At 49.2% G+C, this 18,709-nt stretch overlaps 1 long non-coding RNA gene across 1 annotated transcript in view; it reads left to right on the top strand.

The window, feature by feature from the left end:
- Window positions 1-10,662: 10,662 nt before the first annotated feature.
- The window catches only part of LOC309370053, a 394,628-nt gene continuing 386,581 nt past the window's right edge, over window positions 10,663-18,709 (top strand). The window contains exon 1 of the long non-coding RNA XR_014168394.1: window positions 10,663-10,747. This is a non-coding gene — a long non-coding RNA (uncharacterized lncRNA). The remainder of the gene's footprint in view (window positions 10,748-18,709) is intronic.

The raw sequence follows: 18,709 nt of genomic DNA, 5'->3' as shown, positions 1-18,709 counted from the left end.
GTGTGCTGAATCTTAGAAGAGTTCGATGGGATCCTGAGGGTTCTCTAGTCCAGCCCCCTGCAATGCAGGAATCTGAACCAAAGCACCCATGACAGATGGACAGAACACTCTGCGGAGGAGCAGAGTGATCTGTATAAATGCATCAAGGGGTGCCCCTATTTCCCTCCCTGCCCACACCGAAAAAGAGTCCTAGAAAAATGTAAGCAGCAGGCAGTGGAGCTGAGGCTCAAAATAAGGTTTGGGGAACTTTCGTTCTCCCGCCTCCCTTTTGCCCCCAACATCCTCTGAGCCAGGGAAGAGAGACGCTTGCAAGGAAGAAAAAGGGTTTCTCCGCTTCCCGGAAGCAGCAAATGTCTCATTCCTGAGGCTTGGAGACTGAGGAATGGTCACCCCATTCCACCCCATCCTTTGATTCAACTGATTTAGCAATCCTAACTCCATATATCCACCAGGGCTTACTAGCAGCGAATGTGCGGCTGCCGCTTTGCATACTACGCTCAAATGTTAATAAGCAGCCGCGGTACCAATTTTCTCATTACGCGAACAGATTTCCAGTTCATATACCGAGTGCTCGCGACTCGTATAAGGGGCTTTCCTGCCAACTGTACCTCATTTGGCTGCCCCACTCCTGTCTGGATTTCTTGCCAGCGAGCTCTAACAACCAGGCTATTGTACTGAACCGAGGAGATTCCTGAACCTTTCGCTTCTTAACATTCATACGCCTAGGAGGGAGCCGTGAGCGCTGCCCTGGACGTCTTAGGGCAGGGAACATTTCCCAGACCGGGGGCCGCATTCCATTCTGAGAAGCCCTCTGGGGGCCACATGCTGGTGATGTTTGGGATCGGAGCCAGAAGCGGGCGGGGAAACAGATGCAAATTTTACCTCTGTGCGGTCGGCTGATTTCCACGCCTAACCATGTACCTGTCTGTATTCTCTATCTGGACAAGCAAGAGGCACTCCCTGGCCAAACGTATCCTCAAAAACAACCCTACAAGATAGATTGCTCCCCATCCAGGCACATGGCGCTTTACAGAATATAAGAGGGCAGGCCCCTGCCCCAGTTTCCCCCTCCAGCATTTCTCCAGTGAAAATAGGGGTGTCCTAATCACAGAGCCTAGGACTTGCCAATCAGAAGATTGGTGGTTCAAATCCCCACCACGGGGTGAGCTCCTGTTGCTCGATCCCTGCTCCTGCCAACCTAGCAGTTCAAAAGCACGTCAAAGTGCAAGTAGATAAATAGGTACCGCTCTGGCGGGAAGGTAAACGGCATTTCCGTGCGCTGCTCTGGTTCGCCATAAGCGGCTTAATCATGCTGGCCACATGACCTGGAAGCTGTACGCCGGCTCCCTCGGCCAATAAAGTGAGATGAGCGCTGCAACCCCAGAGTCGGCCACGACTGGACCTAATGGTCAGGGGTCCCTTTACCTTTACCTTTATTCAACAATAACCACAATTTTATTATTTATACCCTGCCCATCTCAACGGGTCACCCCAGCCACTCAGGGTGGCTTACAACATATTAAGAAACATAATAAAATATTGAACATTTAAACACTTCCCCATTCAGGGCTGCCTTTAGATGTCTTCTAAAGTATACATGGGGCATGGGTGGCACTGTGGTCTAAACCACTGAGCCTAGGGCTTGCCGGTCGGAAGGTCGGCGGTTCAAATCCCCGCGACAGGGTGAGCTCCCGTTGCTCGGTCCCTGCTCCTGCCCACCTAGCAGTTCGAAAGCACGTCAAAGTGCAAGTAGATAAATAGGTACCACTCTGGCGGGAAGGTAAATGGCGTTTCTGTGCGCTGCAACCCCAGAGTAGTTCGCGACTGGGCTTAACTGTCAGGGCTCCTTTACCTTTTTTTAAAGTATACATAGTTACTTATCTCCTTGGCTCAGGGGTCGCATAACTCCATATACCGTTCAACATTTCTGCGATAAAAAGAGGGCTTCTGCTATGTCTACTTTTGCACAATGTCTAGCATTTTCAACAATAATAAAAATAAAGAAATCCAGAGAGCTAGTCCAGGTTCAGCCGGTGATCTTTGTGGTTAAGTGGGGACTTCAACACAGATCCCTGGACCAATTCCAGTCCCCCAATACACAATCCACTGCAATTTTGAGTCATTCAGGACAAGTCTGGGGAACTTCTGGCCTTCCAGATGTTGCTGAACTACAGACTCCATCATCCCTAGCATGCATGCTGGGGCTGATGGGATTTGTAGTTTAGCAACGCCTAGAGGAGCAAAGGTTCCCCACACTTGATTTAGGGAGCGAAATGTCTGTGTGGCCATATGAGATTAGAAAAATCCAGGACCTGTATGAGAAATATACATCCTGGCTTCGGGGGGGGGGGGGATGGATATTCTGAATCTGAATACGTCAGACGTTCTTAGATCCTCTGATGTGTATTTGTGGATGTAACTGAAAGCCAGACAACACAGTGTCAGATGCAATCTGCAGGAAATTATTCTTAATGCAAGTAGATTCTCTAGAGTGAAACATGCGTAGGGTTTTTTTTTCCCCTTTCCACCTGAGGCAAAATGTTTGGCAACATATTATGTTAAATCTGCATAAATTTACATCAAGCATGTGCAATTATGTAAATGAGGGTCTCTTAGTTTCTAGCTTTTGTATAGTAGTCCAAAGGGACTGGCTAGCGGTGGGCAATGGGCCAGGAAGAGCTGTGAATGAAGCTCATGTGATGTCTGGGTCCAGCATGCATGCGCAAGAGGAGTCAAAGGGCTAAGAAAGGAAGTGGCATGTGGCTGGGAGCCAGCCAATTGCAAGGCATTCCCAGTGGATGGCAGTGACGGCGACTGAGATATGTGCTGAACTCCCCAAATGAAATCAATGGGACCTTCATGAGCTTAACTAAGCAATGCACCCAAACAGGTTCACCCATTGCCAAGAACTCCTGTCCCTGTAGTGGCCACATGGAAGAGAGAATTTCAGCAGGGGCAGCTTCTCCCTTCTGTGAGCGACCAGCTTCTGAATCGCCTCTTCCACTCCACAGCTTAGCACCTGCTCACCCAAAAGTCATCCAGTGAGGAGGGATGGTGGCATAGGGTTGCCAGGTTTGGACCCTAAGAAGCATCCTGTACCTTTAAGACAAGGAGGGGCACATGCAACCTTCAAGATGTTGGCAGACAACAACTCCCATCACCCCCAGACCATTGGCCATGCTGCTGGGGCTGCTGGGAGTTGGAGTCCAACAACCTTCAGAGGGTCCACCCTGCTTGGAGTGGAAAGCTTAGAAAGAATTTTTTGCATTCCTCCCTTCCCGCAAGCCTTAAAGGCGCAGGAGCCCCTGCTTGGCATATGGACCAGATAACCTTATCTGTGAAATAGGGAGGAAGGAAATGCAAACTGCCAGATCTGGCCTCAGGATGGCTTCAGCTCAGGCTGCACAGCTGTGGAGTCCCGGGAGCATCACCAGCTCCCAGGGATGGGGTGGGATAAGAGCTATCAGCAAATGATGGTCTGCATGTGTGCATCTGAGTGCGGAAGGAGAACAGGGCCCAAAGGGAGATGCTTCCCTCCGCGGGTCTTCAGGTAGGCGATAAGCAAAAGAACGCCCTTATCTGCTGTAATTAGTGCAATCTCCCCCAAACTCCAGATAGCTAGGACAGAGCAGCCCTTGGTTCTTGGCTTTGGTGCATGCATATATTTATCTAGACAGGAAAACTGCTTTTGGACAGGGTGTTTAGAAGCAGAGAAACAGCAGTGGGTGTGGAGTGGCCTGACCCCGTTGGCACTTGCTGTTCATTCCCCAAAATCCCCCTTCCCAAGGTTTCAAACTCATTTGCCAAATAGGAATTTGAGGTGATGTGTGGTCCTCTGCTCAGTCACCCACCAGTAAGCAATGACTGGAGAGAGGTCTTCTCAGTTAAAGAACCCTGTGCATCAGGCCCAGGCAACCTCAGTCTTGAGGACACAATGTGGCCCTCCAAGCATTCTATATGGCCCTTGGAATTCTCCCCAGGCCACTCAGGGCCTGCTTCACCCCCCAGGAGTTTTTGCCTGTCTGAGATGTGTCCTTGATCATGCCTCTCGCTTGTCTGGATAGAAGATAGAGAGTGTGAAAAACAACTGACTGCACAAAGGTAACATGTACACTCCTTGTTCCACCCACTTTTGCCTCTGGCCCTGCCCTGCATGTGCTCCTCAAGGAGCCAGCCAGCAGTAAATCACACCATTCAAAGTTGGAGTTAACTCATGATTAGCAAGAACATGACCTGCACAGACTTGGCAGAGTGTCAGGCCTAATGAGCACAGCAGCTCATTCCTGGTAGGATCAGTTGCCGAGACCAAAAGTCCCCATCTCCCTGCAGCCATCTAAGCCCCCTCCTTTCCAAGGTTTTCTCCAAGCAATCGGAGACTGCGCCTGCATCTAGCATGCCACTGCTCCTCCCATTTCAGCTCTCCTCTGGTTCTGGAAGACAAGCTTGTTGCTGCAGGAGGGGGTGACTTTTCACCAGCTCGCTTCTGCCTCTTGGCCTCCCTCCTCTCCTCTCCTGCTTCTGCTTCTGGACTGCTCTCTGCCACAGAGTCCCCCTGCTCCTAAGCCCTATTACCTCTTCAGCTTCTGACAATTCCTCTCCCCAATCTTCTCCCTTTGATCATTGCCCACCACCACTCCCTGGGCTCTGAGCCTTCTTGCTTTGGGGATTCCCCAGCTGCTTCCTCCCACCATTCCTCTGCATCCAACCAATCCTTGACTCTCAGAAGGTTGCCTAGAAAGAGGGTTCCCTATCCTTCCTCAGGGAGGGCTGCCTGGAGCCAAACCTGGCATCCTTCCAGCATCAAACAAACATTGCATTGATCCGCCATGTCTTTTCAGTACATCACTTAAGCCGACTGATGGCGTTATTTGCTCTACTGTAGGAGGTTCCTGCAGACCGTTGGAGCATCATTCAGGTGGTCCTTGGCATGTCTGTGAAGGGTGCTTGACATGTCAATTCCATGGAGATCCAATTGCCAAACAATATGAGAAAGAAAAGAAGCAACAGAAACACCACTTAAAACCATACCACCATTACAATTGCTGCAAGAGGCAGAAAAATTACTAAGTGGTCGCCAAGTGGTTTGTGGGCAGTTAATTTGGGAACCACTGCTCTGCTGGCTGTTATTACTCTTCTGTTTTGTGTGTTTGTTTTTTTAAATTGAGTTTTTCTGGTCAGTTAGCAACATTGGTGGGGCTTGTCCTTGCTGCTGCAGGCTATGGAGAGACAGTAATGTTGGAGCGCAGGGCTCCCTCCCTCTTTGGCCTGTTCCATCCTGTGTTCTAGGTATAGGCATAGAATTCTGGAGTTGGAAGGGAACCCGAGGGTCATCATCCAACCCCTGGGTGGGCTCGAACCGCCAGCCTTCTGGTTAACAGCCAGATGAATGGACCCATTGTGCCACAGGATAGGGTTGCTGTATTTCAAAGTTGTTGAGCTTTTTGGGGGGGGGGGCAAACATTTTTTAGTTTTGACCAAATGAAGTTGCTCGGATAATGTACAAAATTTGGATTAATATAAAAAATGCAGAAGGAAAAGGCTAGTATAAGAACTCACAAAGGGGAGCAGGGGAGTTCAACAGATTCTTTGAAATCTTGTATTTATGTTGGTTGTTGGATAACTGATTGCAAAATTTTAAAACTTGAAAAACTAAATATATATACAGTCATACTTCAGGTTACAGATGTTTCAGGTTGCGATTTTTTGGGGGGGTTACGGACCCGCCAAACTCCGGAAGTACTGGAACGGGTTACTTCTGGGGTTTGGCGGTTGCGCATGCGCAGAAGGGCCAAATCGCAACCCGCGTGTGTGCAGACGTGGCGCTGCAGGTTGCAAAAGTGCATCCCACACGGATCACGTTTGCAACCCGAGCATCCGCTGTATTTAAAGTTGCCCAAATGAAGTTGTTGAGCTGTTGTAAAGGAAATTCACCAAAAACTAGACTTCCAACGTCGGTTGCCATATGGCCAAATTTTCCCAGACATTTAAGCGATTTTTGCCCGGACACTGTTTTTGACTACAGTATTCCGGCTACGTCCAGCAAATTCCAGACATATGGCAACCCTACCACAGGAGGGCAGCAGGAGCAGGCAGTTCTAGGAATAGACTGGCCTGCCAGGCTCCAGGTAGCCGGTGACTTAGCATTCTAGTGCTGATAAAGAGGATTTGCTTTTGGCAGACAAGTTGGCGGTGTCTCCAAAGTCACGTTCTTGAACTGACCTTTGAAGGTGGCCTTAGCAAGAGTGGAAGAAGGTACTTGCGACTCAGATCGCCGTGCTTGGCAGAAAAGGGTAACAGGGTGTAGCGCCACCTGTTGGGAAAGGCTAGGAAGACAGTCAGTGTGGCGTAGCAGCTACAGTGCTGGAAAGATCTGAGTTCAAATCCTTGTGTTATACTTTCTGAGAGTGGCCAGCCATTATCATTCTCTCTTCCCTTTACCAGTGTGGTGTAGTGGTTAGAGTGCGAACTGGGACCGGGGTTCATATCCCCACTCAAGCGAGAAGCTTGCTGGGTGACCTTGGGCCAGTCACTGACGTACCTCGCAGAGTTGCAGTGAGGATGCAGCGACGAGAGCCCTGTACTTCAGCTCCTTGGAGGAAAAGTGGGGTATGAATGCAATAATCAAACAGAGGTTGGATGGCTCCTGTCAGGGATACTTTAGCTGTATTTCCTTCATTGCAAAATGGGGTTGGACTAGATGACCCCTGAGGGTCCCTTCCAGCTCTACAGATCTATGATCCTATGAATCAATCTATCCATCGCTTGTCTTCCTTGGCAGGGCTAAAATGGGAGAGCTACCTGGTGCTTCTTGGAGGAAGAACCAAATTTGGTATACTGTATTAATGTACATTGGGATTAGTTGGGACAGTTCAGGCTGTATCAAAGCCGAGCAGAAACTCTAAGGAAAAATGTCTTTCTGAGTGCTTTCCCCCCTTTTTCTTTTTCTCTCTCTCTTTCTCCTGCCCAACACCCTGGAGTGAGATTAGGCTGGGAGTGGGAGGGGGCACTGTGTAAGGGTTTAAATAGGTGGCAAGTCTGACGGTATCAGTTGGTTCTTCTGCTGCAGACATTTTTGCAGCAGTAAATAAATTAAATTTAAGCAGCTGCGCTGATCCTGCCATTTCTTCACCCCTGGGAAACAGAAGAAGGATTTCTCCTCCCCGTGGAGAAATTTTGGTGAAACGATCTGCCTGGTTCCTCAGCCAGAAATAGGGCGGGGGTATTTCTTATGCGCCCCACCGTGGTGGAAGATGTCCAGGGAATTTGCTAAGATCCTTCTTTTCCTGCCAGAGGCCTCTGGTTCATTTTGGAAGGAGCACAGAAATCTGCCTGTTCCTCCTGCCCCGCTGGGCACTCAACTCAGCAGCTGCCAAGGCAGCCCTCTGCTTCATGTCTGCTTGAACATGTCATTTTGGGTGTGGGCTATTGTGGTGGGGTGTGCAAGGCAGTGTGGTACAGTGGTTAGCATGTCAATAGCCACAATGGCTCTGAACCTCCATGATCAGAGACAGAAAAGCTTCTGAATCCCAGTTGCTAGAAACTGTGGGATGGGAGAGTGCTGTTGTGTTCGATTTCTGCTTGCAAGTTTCCCCCAGGCGTGCATGTGAGAAGGGGATGCTGGGCTGCATAGACCACTGGCCTGATCCAGCGGGACTCTTCTTATATTCCTGTGTCAGGACTTGGAAGGCCTGGGTTCAAATCCTCACATAACCCTGAAGCTTGCAGGATGACCTTGGGCCAGTCGCCCTCTCTCAACCTGGCCTACCTCACAGGCTTGTCATAAGGACAAAACGAATCACTGGGGGGAGGCAGAGAACACCATGCGAGCTGTCTTGAGCAGCTTGGAAGAAAGGGAGGTTCGAACCAGTAAATACGTACTCAATAACGCATGTGGCATGTTCGTGCAAATATGGGTTGGTGGAAGTTGGTGAGTGAGTGCCAGAAGTGGGACAAGAAAGAGAAACAGTGACCCCATTTCCTCATCTGTTGCAAGCCAAACCCCCCTACCCACCGCCCATCCCATAACCTACCTGAAAAATGTGTGTTTTTCTCTATCTTGCTCCAAGAAAAGTCCAGCTTTTGCCAAAAGGGTGTGGGAGAAGCCAGAAATCTTCTGCAAGCTTAGACTGCCATCTACTGGCTCCCGGGTTAGTGATGGGAAGCAACTTCCTTCCTGGACTTTGACACAAAGGGCATTTTCATGCCCAGAGCTTAAATTTCCCCCACACAAAAGATCCACCAGTGATGCAGCTGCAAAGCATCTGTGCGTTGTGTGGGACATTAGATGTCCCCTGTTGGTGGCATTCACCTGTGTGCCAGGCAGCCCAAGAGAGGATCAAGGCTTGCTTTTAAGTTTGGCACGGGGAAAGAGTCCTCAGACTGAAGGCAGCTTATAGAGCCAAATGATCTCCAGAAGCTGTACAGAATCACAGCCTGTTGCAATGCAGGAATCTCAGCTAAAGCATCCATGACAGATGGCCATCCAACCTCTGCTCCAAAACCTCCAAGGAAGGAGAGTCCACCACCTCCCGAGGGAGACTGCTCCACTATCAAACAGCTCGTACTGTCAGAAAGTTCATCTCAGTGTTTAGTCAGAATCTTTCTTGTAACTTGAAGCCATGGGTTGAAGTCCTACCATCTGGACCAGATGGAAAAAAGCTCGCTCCATCTTCCATGGGACAGCCCTTCAGATATTTGAAGGCATCTATCATATCTCCTCTCAGTCTCCTCTTTTCCAGGCTAAACATATCCAGCTCCTTCAACCGTTGCTCATAAGGCTTGGTTTCCAGACCCTTCACCATCTTGGTTGCCTTCTTCTTCACACGTTCCAGCTGATCAACATCCTTCTTAAATTGGGTAGCCCAGAACCGGACACAGCATTCCAGAAATTGGGTCTGTCCTTGCCTACAGTTCTGAAAGAAGAAGGGGGAAAGGACACCTGGTTGACCAGGCGTCAGGAACCAATCTCTGACCATTGGGCATGCTGGCTGGGGCTCCTGCTGGGGAGTCCAGCAATATATGGCGGTCCTCATCCCTACGAAAGATGGTCCCCGTTTCAGCTCACCATTCGCTATCAGTAGGCATGTCCTCATTGCCTCTCCACTTCCCTGGCTTACATCTTGCCAGCCCCAAGTGTATATTTGCTGGGCAGCTCTCCAGGATTTTGGGCATAGAGTCTTTCCTGCCCCTACCTAGAATTGCTAGGTATTGAACCCGAGACTTTCTGCACGCAAAGCATATGCTCCAACACTGAGCTATGGCACAACACTGGAGCAAGGCAGAAGATCCTAGTGGCGTGGTTTTCAGCAGAGACCCACATTTCCAAATCTAGGGGTGGAATGCACTTGTTTCCGACAGGTCTAGGAGCACAGCACACAATCTGCCTATTCAGTGGTGTGCAGGTTTAGTTTTTAAATGCCTGGAAGCAAAACAACCACATCATTACGGTATTTCCTTATTTAGCCAGCAATCCTACCATGTGAACGAGTTCAGCGGTTTGCAGACTGTTTCTGGGGAATACTGAGTTTAGTGGGGAAGGATAATAAATAGCAAATAATCTCCAGGAAACAGCTACTTTTCTCCTCCTCACTTCCTGCTACAGCAACCTGAGGGCCACATTGTTCCATAATCCAGGGGCCACACACCCCTCCATCCTTCTTCCAGGCAGGCAAGAGGCTTCTTCACAATTTGCAGACAAATTCCAGCCAGGCACAAGCACTCAGGTGAGTGGAATGGAACAGAGGAGCAGGTGTGGCTTGGGGAAGCGCCTGAGGTCCAAACAGAGGGCCCTGGAGGGCCATATTTGGGAGGTTTTCCCCAGGCATGCCCTAAAATGTGCAGGTGGTGCAGGGGAGCATTTGATACATTCCAGGGCAAGGCTGAGCCACATTTCTCTGGAAAGAAAACATCTGAGGACTCCCCGCACCCCATGAGAATATCCAACGCAGTGACCGTAAAAGTAGAAATGGGGAAACCGAAGAAAAAGGAAACACCAGCTCACAATGACCATCAAGGCAACCAGCTCTGTTTAAACACACAAGTCTATATGTGCCATCCAAAGGTTCTGATGGGTATCCAAACGAAATTGACATTTATACAAAAGACCTTTTGAGGTAGCAATGGCAGTGAGGTCCTCTGACCATTGCATAATCCATGATGTTTGTCCTTCCAGGCTCAAAGCATAGGTCTCTTAGCTCCCTTAAGGGCTGGCAAAATCCGTTACTCTCAAAGCACCTTCCTCTTTCAACAAGTTTTTCAAATGTGGATGTCTTCACCCTAATTTGTATCTTCATTGGACATGAAACTGCTTTTACATATGAAACTCTTTCTTAAGTGGCGTGTTTGTGTGTATACACTTGTTTTTGCCTGTTTGTATATACGGGATTTGTTTGTTTGTGTGTTGCATTTATATATCTCCTTTCTGCCAAGGCACTCAAGGCAGTTTACAGTTTTCAAGTAGCGTACAAGAATGGTTTTTAATCCATGGAACCGTACAGGAAATCCCCAACTCAGTCCCAGACGTGTGCAGTTAGGACTGGGGGAGACACCGACAGACAGTCTGACGCGACGGGCAAGGCAAGCCCCGATGTTGCTGTCATTGGAGATTTAACTTCTGCGAGCCAAGGCAAGCTGAAAATGGCAACTGAAGCAACACACCCTATCCCATGGGTGGGCAAACTAAGGCCCGGGGGCCAGATCTGGCTCAATCGCCTTCTAAATCTGGCCCGCGGACGGTTCGGCAATCAGCGTGTTTTTACATGAGTAGAATGTGTCCTTTTATTTAAAATGCATCTCTGGGTTATTTGTGGGGCCTGCCTGGTATTTTTACATAAGTAGAATGTGTCCTTTTATTTAAAATGCATCTCTGGGTTATTTGTAGGGCATAGGAATTCATTCATTTCCGCCCCCCCCCCCTCAAAATATAGTCCAGCACCCCACAAGGTCTGAGGGACAGTGGACCGGCCCCCTGCTGAAAAAGTTTGCTATCCCAACGTTCGAAGGGCATTCTCTAAATGCAAAGAGGAAGGAAGGAAGGAAGGAAGGGAGGGAGGGAGGGAGGGAGGGAGGGAGGGAGGGAGGAACATAGATAAGCCAATGTTCAGAACCCCTGCCAGGTCGGGAGTCTATTCATCAGGTCCATCCAGCATGGTCAAGAGTCAGGAGTGATGGGAGGTATGTTTCAAAACGGCTGGAGGGCACCGCATTGTCTATCCCCAAGCTTGAACAAGGAAGCTCCCCAGACATTGCCCACCTACAACTCCCATCATCCCTGGCCATTGGCCCTGCTACCTGGGGCTGATGGGAGCCTGAGAACATCTGCAGGGCTGCAGGTAGCCCATCCTTGGATTAAGTGAACCTTGAGCTTGGCTGAGAGCAGCTTCTCAGATACCCCGTAATGGAAGACAATCAGACAAAGCCAAGTGTCACATTGGACTGCTGGGACCTGAAGAATGGATGACCTGGTTTGATAAAGTGCAGGTCAGGAAAAGAAGCAGCAATGAAGATAGAGAAACTAGTGCCATGACATCAGGGCCATTGTAGTGAGCAAGCTGCTGTTCTCAGGGAGTCCCCATTGCATCCTCCAACATTTCTCTGATGAAAATAGGGGTGTCCAATTCCATATTAATTATAATTTTATTATTTAGACCCCTCCCATCTGACTGGGTTGCCCCAACCATTCTGGGTGGCTTCCAACATGTATATGTATATATATATAAACTATTATTATTATTATTATTATTATTATTATTATTATTATTATTTTAAAAAACCCATCCCTATACAGGGCTGCCTTCAGATGTCTTCTAAAGGTTGCATAGTTACTTATCTCCTTGGCTTGGAGGTTGCATAACTCCATACCCTCCAACATTTCTCTGGTGAAAATGGGGACGTCCTAAGGAAAAACGGGACGCTCTGGGATCAAATCAGAAAGTGGGACGCCTTCTGTACATCCAGGATTGTCCCTGGGAAATAGGGACACTTTTAGGATCTTTGGCTCCCCTATCCAGGCTGTTCTCACCAGCAGATGCCCCAGGCCCCAGCTCTGCTTCTCCAAAGTGTTGTGCTGGCACCCTTTGCAAACCAGCCCTGCAGACGGCTGAATGGACCAGCGCTCAGACAAGGAGCCCAGGGCTGGGAGTCAGCATTTCAGACAGACCTGTTTTCCTGGGAAGCTTGGCGTTCTCCAGCGCTGCTACCACACCCCCTCTCCCTGGACCCCGGGCTCCAGGGCTGGAGGCCAAGGATGTCTTTGATTTACGGGCTTGGGCCCCGGCCAGCCTTGGGGACGGATTTGGCAGTGATCTCGCAGCGGCACCAGCATATGGCAGGGCAGCGGGCAGCCTCCCTCGACCGTGGCTTGCAGACCTCATGGCATCTGGGAAGCTTGGGTGAGCCAGGCCGGAGAATGCCTCATGCCAGCTGGGAAGTGCCAGGCTAGGTGCCAGATCTGCCAAGCCGCCTCTGTAGCCTCAAAGGGACCCACAGGCAGAGGAAGGTCGCTCCTTTCCAAGCTTCTGCCCCACGCCACCCCATTTTAGCTCTCTTTGCCTGCCTGCTGGAATGCCAAGCCCAATGCCTGCCAGTCAAGTCCCACCGTCGCCATGGAGCCATCAAGAGTCATAAACTCTCTCTTCGGTCTTGCCAGATCTTTTCAAAGGGCAATTCCTGCAGACCCAGGGAGGTGGCAATATATGGCCCCAGGGACAGGGGGGAGGGGTTGGGGGTCTCCTGTCCCTGCTGCGATTTGTACTGTAACTAAACAGATGGAGGCCGGAAGCGTGATAAATTTGCAGTGGTGAGGCTTTTTGTGTGGGAAGCGATCAGGGCTCTGTAGAGACACCACCATGCTAAGAAAGATATATTTAAAAGAAAAAAAAGGGGGGGATAATCCTGCACCAAGGCAACCTTGGATTCCATGCCAAGAAACTTTGTTTTGCAGCTTTTAGAAATCCTGCGTAACGTGTGTGATTTATGCTCTTTCTTTTGCATGGTGGAGTCCGCGTCATTTAATTATGGGGAGGGGTCAAGACAGCCTCCAAGCACTGAAACCCCACCCGCAATTGCTGGGAAATCTTGTTTGAGATGGTAAGATGGTGTCAGGCGGCTCACACTCACTCAGAAGGAGCATCACATGTTGTCATTTTTCCCAGGTTACCCTTCCTGTATGCAAGACCAAAAAACCTGTATGTGCAACTTTTCCTGCGAATCGTTGCCCTAACTAGCAGCATTCAGGGAGACCACTAAGGCTCAGGATATTACACCATACCCTCCAACATTTCTCAGATGACCTATTTAATTAATTTATTAATTTTATTTATACCCTGCCATAGCTGTCAACCTTCCCTTTTTTTGTGGGAAAATCCCTTATTCCTGCGCCGTTTCCCACTGTTTCCCGCTGCTATCCCGGATTGTTAGATATCTCATAAACTGTCCCCGGGACAGGTGAGGCTCCTGATCCCTCATTTTCAAATCTGAAAGTTGACAGCTATGTACCCAGCCCATTTGACCAGGTTTCCCCAGCCACTCTGAGCAGCTTCCAACATATATATTTCACAAACTTCCCTATGCAGGGAGGTTCCCTATGCAGATGTCTTCTCAAGGCTGTATAGTTACTTATCTCCTTGGCTCGAGGGATGCATAACTCCATCCCTTCCAGCATTTCTCTGATGAAAATAGGGACATCCTAAGGAAAAGCGGGACATTCCAGGAACAAATAAAAAACCGGGACGGCTTCTGTAAATCCGGGACTGTCCTGGAAAATAGGGACAATTGAATGGTCTGCATTACTCTTCAAGCAAGGCTCTGTGATTCTTTCCCCCCACTTTTACTTCAAACTCAACTCAGCATGAGGAAGACCGTGCTTAAACCGAGAGCTGCATGACCTGACTCCCCAGTTTCATTTTTCAGATTGCAACTGCCTTCTTGAACAGAGAAAGATGCAGGGAAGTCGCTTTTGGGGCGGCTGCACCCACACACACCGACAGAAAGTTGACCAAGGGTGATTGACAAAGCATGTTTAGCCGCCTCTGTTGCAAGGATGACCTAGAGGTGTCTAAGAAATCTTTAGATGCTCAAAAATCTCCCTGCCAATTCACTGCTTCGGCCAGTAGCTTGCTGAGAGAGCTACTGCAGGTTCCAGAGGCGGTCAACTCGGCTCAGGAAATCTGAAGTAAATTAAGCCCGCCGAGATCCTGCCCCATTGTGTGCCCTTGTGGCCCACGGAGGGAGAATGTTGCCCTGGGGCACAGCTTCCCGAAAACCCTGGAGGCGCGGGGGCTGCAGGGGGGGGCAGGCCGTAATCAATGCAGTACAGTGGGGTGACATGAAGCTGTCACCCGGGTCCCTTTGATTCCTTTAATAAATGAATGTGCTGCATGAGAGAAGCACTGTAGCATGTTAAGAGCTGTCATCAGAATTTATTGATGCCACAGGAGACGGTCGGAGTCAGTGGGAAAAAATGCGGAGATTTATGGACTCGCCAAGGCCTCCGGTTCTCCAGCCGCCCTCCCCACCAGCTCTACCGGGGCCTAATAAATCCCTTCATTGTTCTGCTCCTGCTGTCCGGACAGTGGCATTGACTGTGCAGAAGGTTTGAGTAGCTCCTGTGCCAGTTCCTTGTGGGAAGGAACTTCTGCGGGGAAGGTCATCGCTTCCTTACAGTCGCCCCAAGGCCAAGGTGTGGGTTGTATGGTCTGGGGGCTGGCTGCTACCCCCGAAGCTGGGGAAGGAGCGTGAATCTGTTCTCTTCGGTTGGAGGCGAGAGGGGGGTGGGTCGCATTGTTAGCCACTTCCGATTCCAAGGGAGAACTCCCACCTCTCCATAGCATAGTGGTTGACAATCCACTCTGCATGAAGAAGGTCTCAGGTTCAGTCCCCAATATCTGCAGGGAATGCTAGGATTGTCCCTGACCTGAAAGTTTAGAGTCAGGGCAATCAGCAATACTGAGAAAGAGGGATCAATTCAGTATAGAGAAGCTATATTGTGACAAAAGCACTCTGTGCATGCCCTCGAACACCTTCACATTTGCTCTACAGGGGGCTGAGCAACGAGCGTGTTCTCTTTGCAAGCACAGCAGAGGAAGTGTACCTGGGCACTGAAAGGAAACTTATTGTCCTCATTTGACTGAGAAGTACAATAACCTATCTAAGTCAATGCCCATCAAGCACCTGATCCGTTTCCCAGGCATAGTTTCTACCTGGCATTTAAAGTCCTAAATGGCCTCAGTCCTGTATACCTGAAGGAGCATCTCCACCTCAATCGTTCTACCCGGACACTGAGATCCAGCGCTGAGGGCCTTCTGGCGGTTCCCTCCCTGCGAGAAGTGAGGTTACAGGGAACCAGACAGAGGGCCTTCTTGGTAGTGGCTCCCACCCTGTGGAATGCCCTCCCTTCAGATGTGAAGGAAATAAGCAGCTATTTTCTCTTTAAAAGACATTTGAAGGCAGCCCTGTTTAGAGAAGTTTTTAATATTTAATGCTGTATTTTTTTTAAACACTTGATTGGAAGCCGCCCAGAGTGGCTGGGGAAACTCAGTCAGATGGGCGGGGTATAAATAAATTATTATTATTATTATTATTATTATTATTATTATTATTATTATTATTATTGGCTCAGGCAAGAACAAAAGCCTTCACTTCCCCATCTCTGCTCCTTATATGCGGTACTCCCATCACTCATGTTCAAATGTAGGACACTTTGTCTTGATGGGCTCATGACGCTGCCCTTTAGTTCCTAAGAATGCCAGTCAACATTGTGGTGGGAACACTTCAGAGACCAAATATATATTGGGCTGTACGTGTGTGTTGGTCTACTACATTGTTAGTCTACCACATCAGGTATCTTGAGAAGCACCACCTTTGAGGCAGCTTACCTGCAAATACCTACCTTCCCCTGGAATGTGCATCCACTAGACATTATTGGGTATCATCTAGGGAGCCCTCCAGAGCTGGGGTGGTGAACCTGTGGCCCTCCCAATGTTCTTTGACTCCAGTTCCCATGAGCCCCATCCGGTATGGCCAAATTTCATGGAGGTTCTAGCCCAGCACCAGCTGTTCCTCATTCCTGCCTCAGAGGGCAGTGCTACCCTCTCAAGCAATAACCTCTCCATTTGCTCAACTGTATTCCACACACACCCTGGACCTTTGCCATCGTTCAATGTCTGCTTCCAAGATGAAGTTCAGGCTCTCTTCTGAGGAGGCCCTCGTTGCCAGAGCAGAAATCGCTTCCCAGCCTCTCTCTCTCTGGCCTGTATATACGCAGAACTTAATGTGAAGCAGATGCACTGGAAACAGGATGCTGGGTCAGAAGCCATGATTTGGAGATGGGGGAGTCCTGGTACAGAAGACCAGCCCCTGGGGCACATCTGCCTGTAGATGGACCCAGGTGGAAGCTGCGACAAGGCCAGTACGAAGAGGAGAGAGGCCAAGGGTGGGTCAGAAGGCAGACTCAAATATCAGAGAGGGTCCTGCACTTAAGGGAGGTGTGCCAAGGACCAAAGAGACCTGGAACATGTTCCTCCCAACTGGTTAGCACCCTCTTGCTCCAAACTATCTGATGAAGTTTCATGTGGAGAGCTCCGCCTGGGAAGTTGGAGCCAGTTCCTGCAAAGGAACCACGTGTAGGCTGGATCCTGCTTTCTGCTTCCTTCCAAATGTCCACAGCATATCTTCGTAACCCTATGGCTGCCTACCAGATGCTTCACACAAACACACACACACACACACTGGTGAGAACAGCAAATCCTATCATCTTACCAGGAAATCTGTTCTGAACAATATAGGAATTGGACCTTTAGTGTTGCGGAATCTACCCTCTGAAATGCCCATCCCTTGAATATTCGACAGGCGCCGTCTTTGCGTGTTCAGACCTTCAAACCTCCCCCTTAAATAAATTCAGACAAGACTCAAATTTTGGTTTGGTTTAAGGCAAAAATTGGTCCACAACTTTATTGATTACAGCAAGTGAGTGGTTGCATAGGCTCTGGTTCGACTAGCTCCCTGCACTGTTGCAGGTAGCGCTGACCCAGTGGTCCAGCATAGGTCAACCTAGGGTGAACACCTGGATAAGCAGAAAGCCAGGAACAGGCTATCTCCACCACCCAAATGCCCCCCTGGACTCAGGCGTGGGCACAACCCCCTGTCAGGGGTTGACCAAACCATTGAGTCCCTGGATTCCTTTAACAGAATACCCTTCACATAGGGATGGCGAGAGTGTTCCCCCATCCCTATCATCTGAACCAGAGCCTATCCACAACCTTACAAGTTGTGACGATTTGCTATGTGGCAGGCGAAACTCAAATGGCACCAGCCAATCAGCCAAGTGGGGAAAATTCCTGCTATGCCCCTGTCCCAACGACAGACAACACACAACGGCATAGCAAGGTCAAGCACACAAGCCCTAACAGTAGGGAGAGGTGGGTGGGTGTTCCGATGCATGCACCGAAAAAGGAAGCTCTGGGTCACGTGCATAGGTATATATAGGCCCCTTGATCCGTTTAGCCTGTGTCCCATTGGCCTGATTAAACCCTGCATCAAGGGCCCTACCAATTGGGTGTTGTGGCTATCCAATCTTACCCACCCAGAACACAGGGTTTGGTTGCCAGGTCTCACCGCAACACGTGCCCTCTTTAAGGGAGGACCCGATCTGCTGACTTTTCAATGCGTACAAAAGACTTTCCGCTTTCAGCAAGTAAAGGCTTTTAAGTTGAGCTCTTTCCCAGGTCGCATCTGCATTGGAATTGCTTTAAAGATGTTTTGAAGATATTTCATGGCCTGTTGTTTGGCACTCTGGGCTTCATTGGGAGGAAGGGCAGGCTATAAATTCAGTAAATAGCTAACTAAGATGTGTTCGTATAAGAGCAGGGAAGGGAGGGCGAAATGCATTCATGAGAGTCCCACCACAGAGCCATATGCAAACTTTGGGCCAGTTTACTTGAAGGATCGCCTTACCCCGTAGCTGCCAAACTCAACCACTTCAGTCTGCAGAACTGGCACTGCTATAAGCACCACAAAATTTCGTTCCGCACTTGCAAGGAATCGATCCTTCGGTGTGGCAGGACCTATTTTCTGAAATCCCTTTCTTACTGATGCTATGCAGACGCCTAATATTCCCAGCCTCTGCTAGAAACTCTTTTGTTTAGGCAAGCCTGCCCAGAACGTGTAATTTTATTATTTATAATAAATAATTGTTGTAACTGTTTTGATTTCGTCTCTATTTTGATATCTTTATTATGTCTACTGTTTTATTGCTGGTTTCTCTTTACTAGATATTTTATACTATTAGGTAAACTACTGAGATATTTTATTATATTTATTTATTAAGCAGCACATACATTTTTGGTAAGTAAAGTAAGGGAGGAAAGTCGCCTTAAATTCATGCTCAGGATATGGTTAACTTGTAGAGTGGCCATGCGAAAAGATGAATGGCCCATCTAGCCCAACATCCTGTTCTCACAGTGGCCAAATGGATGCCTGTGGGAAACCAGCAAACAGGACCTGAGTGCATGAGCATATTTGGTTTCCGGTCACTGGTCTTCAGAAGCATTGCTGCCTCTAACTGTGGAGGCAGATTACGGCTTCCTCTGAAGGAGCGTTTTCACCCCCCATCATTCAGCCCAGACACTGAGGTCCAGCGCCGAGGGCCTTCTGGCAGTTCCCTCACTGTGCAAAGTGAAGCTACAGGGAACCAGGCACAGAGCCTTCTCGGTAG

This window comes from Podarcis melisellensis, assembly GCF_964234715.1.
Source record: "Podarcis melisellensis genome assembly, chromosome: 5".
NCBI lineage: Eukaryota > Metazoa > Chordata > Lepidosauria > Squamata > Lacertidae > Podarcis > Podarcis melisellensis.
The sequence above is the reverse complement of the archived record's forward strand: the minus strand, read 5'-3'. Positions and strand labels throughout refer to the sequence as shown.